This window comes from Gavialis gangeticus, unplaced genomic scaffold (genome assembly GCF_001723915.1).
Source record: "Gavialis gangeticus isolate Ggan-Ray unplaced genomic scaffold, GavGan_comp1, whole genome shotgun sequence".
In the NCBI taxonomy this organism is placed as follows: domain Eukaryota; kingdom Metazoa; phylum Chordata; order Crocodylia; family Gavialidae; genus Gavialis; species Gavialis gangeticus.
Window position 1 is genome coordinate 18,674,614 of NW_017729028.1, and position 10,952 is coordinate 18,685,565.

The 10,952-nt window shown below is 40.4% G+C and overlaps 1 long non-coding RNA gene across 1 annotated transcript; it reads right to left on the reverse strand.

Moving 5' to 3' along the window:
- Positions 1 to 10,035: 10,035 nt before the first annotated feature.
- Positions 10,036 to 10,809, reverse strand: LOC109300105. The gene is made up of 3 exons (XR_002098120.1): positions 10,717 to 10,809; positions 10,276 to 10,369; positions 10,036 to 10,175 (listed from the first exon to the last, which is right to left on the reverse strand). It is a non-coding gene; the product is annotated as an uncharacterized LOC109300105 (long non-coding RNA).
- Between the last annotated feature and the right edge of the window lie 143 nt (positions 10,810 to 10,952).

The following is a 10,952-nucleotide window of genomic DNA, read 5'->3' on the forward strand; positions in this document are numbered from 1 at the left end:
GGATTCCCAATCCAAAACATCTACTAATAAAAGTCAATCTGTTTCTGAGTCCCCGTTCTCCATAAGCTTTTATCTATTGCCAGATGTTGTCACATCTCTCTTTATTTCTTCTTGGCTTTCCTCTTTTTCTTCTGTCACTGACTCTCACAGACTGAATGCTCTTTCCCATGCACCCTTCAGGCCACCTAACTACAATGCCCATATTAGCTTAAGCAGCAGTTACTCTACTTTTCCTTTATTGATGTCACCTTCACCTGTTGCCATACCTCTTCATTTCTTACATAATTTTTCTTACTGAATCCAAAACTACTTGAGCATCCTTATCTCCATCACCCTTATCATGGGCAACTATTGTTTCTTCATTGCTGTAGTGACACTGGCTTTACTGGCTGGTAGCTTTTTCCCTTCAGTTGAATCAGCATTTTCTTATTACAAACCACTCTGCTCACTTCCCTCATTTTATTCATGTCTTATTTATTTTGCTTCTTGCTTCCTCAGCCCCAGATATTTGAACTTGCTTGCAGATGGTACATGCTGATTGTTGAATGCCTCATTTTGCTATTTCCTGAAAATGTGTCTCACCTGTATCACATTTCTTCCCAGATGATAGGCAGACCATGCTTTTCCAAGATACGTATCCATCTTTACAAGTCATTATCTGCATCATGTACCACATCCCTCTGAATGTCCTTGGTGAGTGCATCCAGATGTTCAAACAGGAGAAGGCTTAATGTTAATCACCAATTGACCCCATTGAGCAGGAAATTCTTGGTCTCCCTTTGTGTTTCTAACTCATATTATTATGTTTTTAAGGGGTGTCTTGTATACCTATTACATAAACACTGTATCCAGTACCAGTTGTTCTCTCCTGCATCACCTTATCACTTCCCTTAGTACAGTTATATACAGAAAAATTAAGCTAAATTCAGAACAATGTTGAAAAGTAATACCTGAGAAAAATACTTGAAAACTACAGAATGAAGGGGAACAGTACGCATTACGGTGATAGTTGGTGGGTCCTGTTTTTCAGTTTTCTGATCAGACCAGTATATCATACTGATGCTCTCTAACAGTGTGCAAAGGATGCAAGTTGCTACATGCTTGGCCTGTGTGTTATTATTTTGTAATCCCCCTCTTAAAAAGACACTTGCTCTAAATTGATGAGACAAACCGCAAGGACTCTGCATACACTGTACTTGTGCTGCTGAGGAAGGGAAATATAATAAAGAGAAAATAAAATGATTGTCATCTAGAGGATTAAGACATGATGGTGTTGTTTCTGATAGAAGAGAGAAGGCAATGAAGGAGGTTGATGAAGAAAGAGAAGCTCAGCTACTTAGAAGAGGAGTATGGGTAGACATCTACCTTGCCTGAAATATCTGAAACTACTGCAACCAGTCTCTTTATGTATGGATGGTAATATTCAAAGGTCAGATCCAAGTCTCACTGATGGTAATGGCAATTTTCCCAGTGACTTCAATCATGCCAGGATTTTGCATTGAACTAGCTTTTTGTCTCATAGATATTTTATGACAACGCTATTGTTTGGGTTCCAGGGAAATGCCAAAAAGAGACTTGATGCATTTTGGATCTGCAGAGGTTTTTTCTGGAAAAGTTCACAAACCAAAATCACGAGACATTTTCCCCACTTTCAGCCTGCTCTCAGTATATTTCTATATTTCACAGGAAGGACGCACAGGCTTTTTCATCCAACTGGGAATATGAGCTGACATTAAAACTGGGTCTCTCATAGGTATGCAGTAAACCAAAAAAAAAAAAAAAAAAGGCATAAAGGATTAGCCTTGGATTTAAGGAAGCCCGCAATGAATTCGCTTTTCCCATGTGAACTTAACCTCTCTTGCTTTTGCTCCCCATCACTAAAATAGAGATGATGGCACTTACTTATCTCACTGGGGTATTAGGAGGATAAATACACTGAAGATTATGAGGCTTTCAGTACTTATGGTGATAGGTGGAAATACAGAAATTTAGAAACTGAGAACTCGGACAGTTCTTCAGCGGCTGGAGCAGGAAAATGGGAGGAAAAACTCCTGTCACCTCTTGTTCTTCCAATGGCTCTGTGAGAGTGTCTCAGTTTCCCAGTGTAATGCTACCTCACCCCTCACAGAAATATTAGTTTAGTCAGTCTGTGATGTACTTTGAGTTTCCAAGGTGAGATGTACCATGTGTTTGTAAACAATTGCTATTGTATTAGCACATTTGAAGCTTGTGTATAGTGAGATAACAGTTAGTCATGAGCTTGCACTATACATCTGTTTTGGTTAATCTATGAAGTGCAAATCTACCCTACGTTTTGCTTCGGTATAGCATCCTCATTTAAGGGATCACTACCTGGGTATCTCAGTCGTTAGCGTTTTCTCATACAACAGAATGGGAAGTGTTATTAGCCCCACTTCACAGAGAGGAGACTGATGCAGAGAAGAATTAAAGAGAGAAGAGGACTGGGAACCAAATTTAAATATCCCAAGATCCAAAATCCATGCTTGTCATCACTTGATCATTTAGGGGATGTGGTGCCTTGTCCCAGTGGAGAATCTGGAGTTCAAGTCACATAAACATTTATGTACCATGCTTGAACTGAGGGTATGCTTATCAGAAAAAAAGAGTTATTCTTGTCTATATTTGATCACAATTAAGTATTAAGGAAACAAAAAACCCTAATATTTTAAATATTTAAAAAAAAAAAAAAATCGGAAGTAGCAGATTTGGTTAGCCAAAATATATTGACCACAGTATAAATTCACTGCTAATGGACATTAAGAGTAAACCCAAGAAATATTACCTTAGCATCTCCACCAGTGACCCAAAATGTGTCCCTCTGACTTAACTATACTGCCTATGATTTGCTTTCTTGCTGGCCTGTTTAAAGCACTGATCAGCCACAGTTTATTTTAAGTGGAAATAACTGTCTGTGTTACATTTCTGCTATTGTTTCTATTTTCTTATCAAAACAAATCACACCAGACTTCTCTTTTCACTTGGCCTTTTATCGTTCACCTGTTGAAATGTGCAGTAGACACGAAGCATAAACAACGAAGATGGATCTCCTTTCAACTTGTGTTAACAGGGACATAAAAATAACACCCCAAAGGCCACTGGGAAAAGCATGTGGTCATAAAATATCCACTTAAAAGGTGAGGAGGTGTCAAATTAACACTTAGAGTTTGGTAGTATTCTTTTTTTTTTTTTTAAATATTAAACCAGGAAAGTGGTTCCTGAATTTTAGTTGATAGAAACCCGAGATGGAGAAAGAGTTGCTGTCATTTTCTTTACAAAGCATTTAAGTGTTTTTTCATATTAAGTCTCTGTTCTTTACATGCCATCGTTTCCAACTATATGCCCTCCTAATTCAGTTGCTTTAATGGGAATTTTCCAGTCTGTACTCCTAAACACTACAATACAGATGATCAGCTGCCTCTTTTTAGACATCAAATCCAAATTCTATTTAAACCATGTTTAAATTTACCATATTTACTCCCAAACTCCCATCTGAACATTTAACTTTGTTCTTTTTAAACAATCCTTTAAGAATATTTGGTTTATTAAAGGGCCAAAAAATGGAAACAGTAAAAGCTAAATCCTATATTGCCTTCATGCACCTAAGGGTGCACGTGAGATTGCCCATGTATGTGCGTAATTTATAATGGATGCCCGGTTCATTTGCACAAGGAGGAGGAGGAGGAGGAGGGAGGCCTTTCTACCTTTTTATGTCACTAGCCCAATGCTTACTTAGTGTATCCTCCCCCACTTAGCTAGAGATGGCACCCAAGATGGGGAGGATAGTAGAGGGAAAGGGGAAGGGGAAAGTAAAAGACAAGAACAAGACACTGAGCTAGTTGTGTAGAAAGAGATTGGGAAGGGATTGCTGAGAACATCACTGCTCTCTCTCTTGGATCATGTCTGTATGTCATACCTCTACTTCTGGTTGTGCTCCCTTAAAATGTGCTCAACTCTCTATGATCTAAAAACATGTCTATGCAGGGCTATATCCAATGGAAGACTTCAGCAGCTGCAGGAGCTGCTTCTGTATTTTATCCAGATTGCTCAGTATACAATATGAAACCGTACTTCAAACAAGGACTGAAACCCAGATCTTCCCACTTCCAAGCAAGTAACACAACTAAGCAAAAGCATCATGATCTTTCTTGTTCCTCCTCTAGCCTCAGTTTTAATAGGCAAGGTAGAGGCTGTCCCCTCCTCAGTCAAGTGAAAAATACTGAAATATAACTGATCGTGCTGTTATCACAGAGCATGGAAAAGAGCTGTGCAAGTTCCTAAAAGACGCGGACAGACAGACTGTCATCATCCATTTGCTACTCTACTAACAGATGTAGTAGCAGGAAAAGTTGCAGAAAACAGTAGTTTAGTTTAGTAGACATCTTTAAATGCAGTTATGAGAAGTTGGCAAAAGAGCTTGCTGCGTGGGTTGACATCTGTTTATTTTCCCCGCGAGAAGGGACAGATGTTAAAGTACGGGCCTGGTGATAATACAGATATGCTGTCTCTTTTGAAGGCACATTCCATTTCCCATGCTCTATTGCTCAATATCGTCTTCATGAACTTACCAGCTCCCAAGAAAACAGATACTTGCAAGAAAGTTTTCCTCAGAATAAATGTTTTAAGGTTGAAACCACTTTGTAGACACCAAAACTTCAAATAAAAAACATAATTTATGACACGTACCCTTTTTCTTAAATAAATAAATAAAAGCTGGCAAGGCCAGGATGATATGGCAGTCTCCCAAAAACCACCCCTTTTTAGAGACACCTGCAAGTCACATTGACAAAACCCTTCATGCCCAACAGAAGGACCAGGGCTTTATAACTTGCTCTATAAGCGTAATATATATTCTTGGGGATACTGAAAACCTCTAGGAAAAAACTCTTCTGTACATAATTTGTGATGTTTATGGACTGAAATCCTAAGGCACAAATTTTCCACCCAAAGGAGCATTTGCAGAATTGTTCCTTAAAAAGATTGAATTCTCTATTTTAATATCGTGGAAACTTGTAGTTTCTATTTCTATAGAAATCTTACAAAGGCTTGCGTTGAATAAGGAAAGATTTCTCAGGAGCAAAATTTGGGCTTCACTATGTTGCAGGGAAGAGGAGGGGCATAGCATTTATAGAAAGGCCTCCCAGGGGGTGCACAAAAGAAGAGAATTATGCCTTTTCATATGGTTAATACAACTATGCAGCTCTCTCAAAGTTGTCCAATAAGCAGAATTATGCTAACTGGATCATAAATTTACAAATATTGATTGCTAGGTAAACACATAAGGCCTGTGATGTATGCTTTCATGTCTTGGCCGAAAATAGACTGCCTGAACCAAGTTATTATTATTATAGGCTTATTTGGTCTATCCAGAGCACTCTGATTGATTGATTGGTTGCCTTGGCAGCCAGTCACAGTGCTTACCGCAACAACCAGAGTGCTCTGGCCAGACAGTGCTCTGGACAGATAGAATAAGCATGTTATTTTTATAGACTGGGGAGGGCAGAGTCAGGCCTGCAGGTCAGTAGCCAAACTTCATTTCCCAGCAGCCCTGCCCACATGGCTGGGGCTGGTCTCCATGGAGACCCCAGCTGCACCTGTGCTATTATAGCACAAGGCTAGGGTTTCCATGAAGACTGGCCCCAGCCATGCTGGCAGGACCCGTGATAGGGCAGGGGGCTCTGGAGCAGGTGGGATCTTGCAACAGGAGCAGCTTGGTCCAGGGCCAGGGCAGAGCCATGATCAGCAGTCTGCACACTCCAGGCAGGGGCACGCAGGCAGTGGATTGCAGCTGTGCTTGGGAAAGCTTGGGCTTGGTAGGTTGCCAGCACCCCATACACCATCTCCACCGCCTTCCTGCCCAGGAATGGGCTGGCTGCCCCAGGAAGATGGCAGGAGGGTGGTTGGGTGTGCTGGCAGCTGGATAAGGTGGCAGAGATGGGGCACAGGAGGCCCAAGCCCAAGCTTCCCTGAGCATGCCTGGGCTTGCAGTGCCCCATGCACCATCCCTGCTGCTTTCTCCAGCTAGGGCCTTTGTACACATGAGGAATATTGCTGTAATGTGTTACATAGTAGACTAAAATACACAGGATGTGTACATCCATGTATTTTAGTTTGCCATGTAAAGAAGTCAAAATATGCTGCTGCATGTGTACATCGTTATGCAATTAAATAGTTAAAAAGGACAATTAAACCACTAAAAGGGGCAATGTCCTCATGTGTACAAGGGCCCTCCTGTTCTATGATTATGAACAATCACAAGGACAGACTATTGATAAAATATATATTTATATTCCTATGCCTGTGTTTACACATGGACAGCTTTATGTAGCCTTTTTTGAGGGTGAGAAGTTTTGATTCCATTAAAGTATTTGGTCAAAGGATAACTAGAAATCCTGTATTTAAATAAATACTTTTGTGATAAAAATTTAATTGCAAAATGTTTTCAGGTTTCAGCTAGCATTAAATATTTAATGGTTTTTTGTGTTAATAAACATAACTATGCTACAACCACATGCTTTGTACGAGGAGTGAGTTGCAAGTCCAAAGCTCATACCTGGAACCAGTAGACCAAGAAAAGAATGCTAGCTGTCAAGCGCAGTAGTGCTCGAAGGGGTAGCGCATGTATCCAGTTTCCAAAATAACATCCTATTCCTCAGATAGAATAGAGAGCGGTCCTAGCCCTATCTGTTGAAGGGGTGGGGCTGTAGCCAAGAACACAAGAGAAGGAAGGAAGAGGGAGCATAAGGTTGTAGTTACATGCTAGTTGTCCTGTGTTGGGAGGGCAGAGTCCTCGCTTCTGTTCTTAACATTTAGATGCATTTTATCAAATGATTCTTGAAAGCTAAACATAGAAGAGCTTCCTAGTAGCAAGAGCTCATTTTTTCAAGCAAAGCTGCAAGAGGTCTCTCACTGGTGTACGGAGAAGATGCGTAGGGGTGGAGGAGGTGAACTCTCTTCCTCCCACCCCCCCCAGCATAGAAAAAGAGGCATGTTTCCACCACACGCCTTTAAGATAGAAGCGTACTGTAAAGAGAGAGTCACTTATTTGCTCTAAGAGCATGTTCAAGTGATCCCTCCACTTGCCAAACTAACAACATTCAAAATACTCCAGAAAAGTTATGAGAGAGAGAGGGAGAAATATGCATTTCTTTGGCATTTCTGTACCCTTTAACTCAGTTCGCATAAACATTTGCTATAATGCTTAATGTTATTTTGAGCTGGTACCCACATACGTACCTGTTCACAAATCAGCCAAAATGGATATTTAGAAGCCCTGGGCAGGCAAAAGACTTCATTCCATTAGGACACCAGCCACCTACTCACTACCTCTCGTCTCTAGTGGCCTGGCCGAGTAGCTACATTTTCCTACTACACTTTCAATGTAAGAAGAGCAACTTGATTTATTCTCAGAAGCCCTGTAGGAAGAAGTGCTCAGTCCAAAATAGTTTAGGAGCTGTGCCTTAGTATATAGGGTTCTCCAATTTGAAGTTCTCACATTTCTTCTCAGGTAGCTTTCTCTTATTGCTCCCTTGGTTTTATAGCAACAGGCACCACTACCTCCTCTACTGGAGATGTCATTTAGAATCTTTCAGCTTGAGGGTCAGTGGAAAGCAGACACCCGAACCAACTCTGCAACGTTTGTTTTATTCAGGCACGTAGAGACCAAGGACAGGGGCCCTCATAAAACAAAGAGTGGAATGTATTATGCAGTTGCTCCAACCTTAAAGTGGCTCTGAAGAAAATCACTTGTTTGAATGGTGTCATAGGTTTTAAGTGATGGGAGCTTTGTTTGCATTCATAAGTTGTCAAGTAAAAATCTAAGTTTTAAGAAGGATTCCCAGTTGCACATTGAAATATTTATATTCTTGGTACAGAACAGGAGAAAAAGCAGAGTACTGCCTCTTTCATCGCGATAGGCCAAGGATTCTTGTTCAGCATGCAAAACTCCAGAGAGAGGAAAAAGGGGTTGCTAGTCAGAGAAGCCAGGGCAGGCCTGGTTTGTGTTCTTCTGCTACAGCATATTGACAGCTAGGACAGCATTTTATTTTTTGCCTGACTTAGTTGATTTTTTTTTTGGAAGGATAAGAAACTGTTCTCCAGTTTTGTCAGAGAACTTCTCTCTCCACGGTCCCTGCTGCCCATGTCAAAAAGGACCAATTTAATTTTCCACTAGTGATAATTATTGGTAGGGAGGGACTTCCACAAAAGAGAGATTAAAGAGATGTTGGGCCTATTCAGTTTAGAAAAATAGATACTTGAGAGGGGACATAATAAGGGTTTACAAAATACCAAGTAAATAAGAAGTTGTTAGTTGCTGTCGCTCAGTTTCCCCTTTATGAGCCCTAGCTCTTGTACTAAGAAGTAGCAAGTTTAAAACCAACAAAAAAAGTTAGTTATTTTTCACATCAGAATTCATTGTCCCAAGAGGTTGTAGAGGCTGATAGTTTAGCCAGATTTTAAAGAGGGATTGGACAGATTCTTGGAGGAAAAGGGACGTCAGTAGCCATTGATACACCGGAGCTGGGGTTATTGTCTCCAAGTCAAAACTTCTTAGACTTTCAAATGCTGCAAGAAGGATTATGGGGGGGGGGGGGGGGGGGGAAGAACCACTCGTCTTACCTAGTTCATTCCCTTTTAGCATCCACACACTGCCACTATATGGACAGGATACTGGGCAAGATGGACTTACAGTCTCACCCAGTAAGTGGCAACTCTTATGTTCTTAACACCCAACAATAGGCTGTTTTTGTAAAAAAATTCACTAGTCTGTAACTGGACAGGAGCTACTAGGAACTATTTCCTTACTACACTTTGGCCTTCACTTCATTGAACTATGCAAGTGATCTTTATATCTTTTCTTCCGTTTCTGGCATGGTTGCTGTCAAGGTAAAGTGTGAGGAATGAATATGCAACAGAATCTAAAAGTTATTTTTTGTTGAATCCGTTAGTGGCAATGAACGCATACCCTTACTTCATATATTCCATGCTTGCCAGCAGTCAGACTTGTGGTTAGAATCACTTCATTTCAAAATCCCTTTTGACAAATAGTAAGTACTAAATGTTTGGTCTCAAAGACTATATAGGAGGATTGTAGTAGTTAAACAAGATTTTATTTGCCATCTCCTCAGCAAGCAACTTTGATGACAGGTTTCTCTGAATATGAAACTATTTGTACTGGTATTAAAGTTAAGTGATATTCGGTTCCATTTAAAAAATGATTTATGATCTTGGCTACAGTGCAGTTTTAAGATAGTTTATAGCATCCCGAGTTGCTGAATACCATGTCTTGCTGTAGACTTGTATTTGAGCCATCTTGTGCCTAAATAGCGAGTGTTGTCTCTTTCTACATTAAAACAAATTTAAGGGTTGTTTAATGCTAGTGAAGCTTGCTAACTCATGGGTAAAAAAAGATTAATTCCAAATGAATACCAGAGCAAGGACAAGTCAGGCAAGAGTATGCTGGTTCCCACCCCTGTCTCCTCCCAAATAGATTAGACTCCACTTGGAGTTCTTTAAAACAGCAGTCTTGCAAAAAGTAACAGCTGCCTGACTGCACCCATGTGTTATCACAAATGCTTGCAACTCCTTGTAGAGAGAAGAGAAGCAATCTTGTCGAACATTAAAATGAGTCATTTCTTAAAGCATTGCTCGTCTTTATTCAAACTGTCAACATCTCACAGCCTGTTAGAAGTGCTGTCCACATTCTCAATCTCCATTTAGAAGGCAAAGAACATAGCTGGCTTGAGACAGGAGGAGAGGGATACAATGTGTAAAAATTCATTAGCAACTTGGTGACATTGAATATATAGGGTATCCAATGGTCAGTTTTGATTTTGGGCCAATGTCTTAGAAAAGCATCTTATTCTACTGACATTGAAAAAGTCTGAAGTACTCCATCACAGACTCCTTAACAACTTAATGGTAGACTAGATTCAAAAGTGATCTAAAGATGAAGGTCTAATTGGCTGATCTGTATTGTAAACTATTTAAATATTACTTCTCTATCTAGTCTTACTGTTTCCTTGTACTGCATGTTGTACCTTTTCAGATTTCGCTTGCAGTTAATGAACAAGAGGGACAGACGATAGCTTGAAGTGATCATTTTTCCATCTTTGTATGGAGAGTAGGTTGGGTTCAAGATGTTTTCCTGTATTTAGCTGTCGAAAAAGGAGGAGAGTTATTGTAACAGAATATCCTACCATGTACTACTACAGCAGCACTCTAGTACATTAAGTAGTTTGGGGTTTTTCATATTACCTTGCTGAATAGTAGTATCACATTCACATTTTCCTTTCCAGAATGACTGCTCCAGAAGCCACGTGCCCATGCATGCGTGTCTCAACACTCCGATCTAATGAAACATTTTAGTTATTGGTATCATCTGGAAGAGGCACTGAAGACTGCTTTTATTGTGCATACTTATACTGTACCTGCAGTTTTAGTTGCCAAGTTTCATAGTTGCTAGGGGCTGGAAGGGACCTTACAGATCATTGGGTCCAGCCCCCCTGCACATGGGCAGCAAAGGACTGCTGGGGTCAGGAGTGTTCCAAACCCTCGGCACTCGATTTGTAAAGTTTTTCCCTTATGTTTAGTCTGAAGTAATCTGTAGCATTCAGCAACCATAAAGATTTCGTACTGAAGTTATTACATAGGAATACATGTTGAGAAGTAGTTTACAAGAAGTTCCCCTATACCTACCAAGCCGCTCTCTTCTGGGAATACATCTCCTCGCACAAAGGAAGTCTGATGTTGGCTGTCTAGCATCACAGATTATCACTCTACAGTGGAAGTACAGCTACAAGAGAATGAAAGTTCATTGTTAAAGCTTTGATATATCAACTAACTCTGTAAAGAGTTTGGTTGCATAGGCCTTAGTGAAGGACTCCATCCCCCAAGTTCAGGTCTTGCCTTAGCTGCCCGTATAGCATCACTGC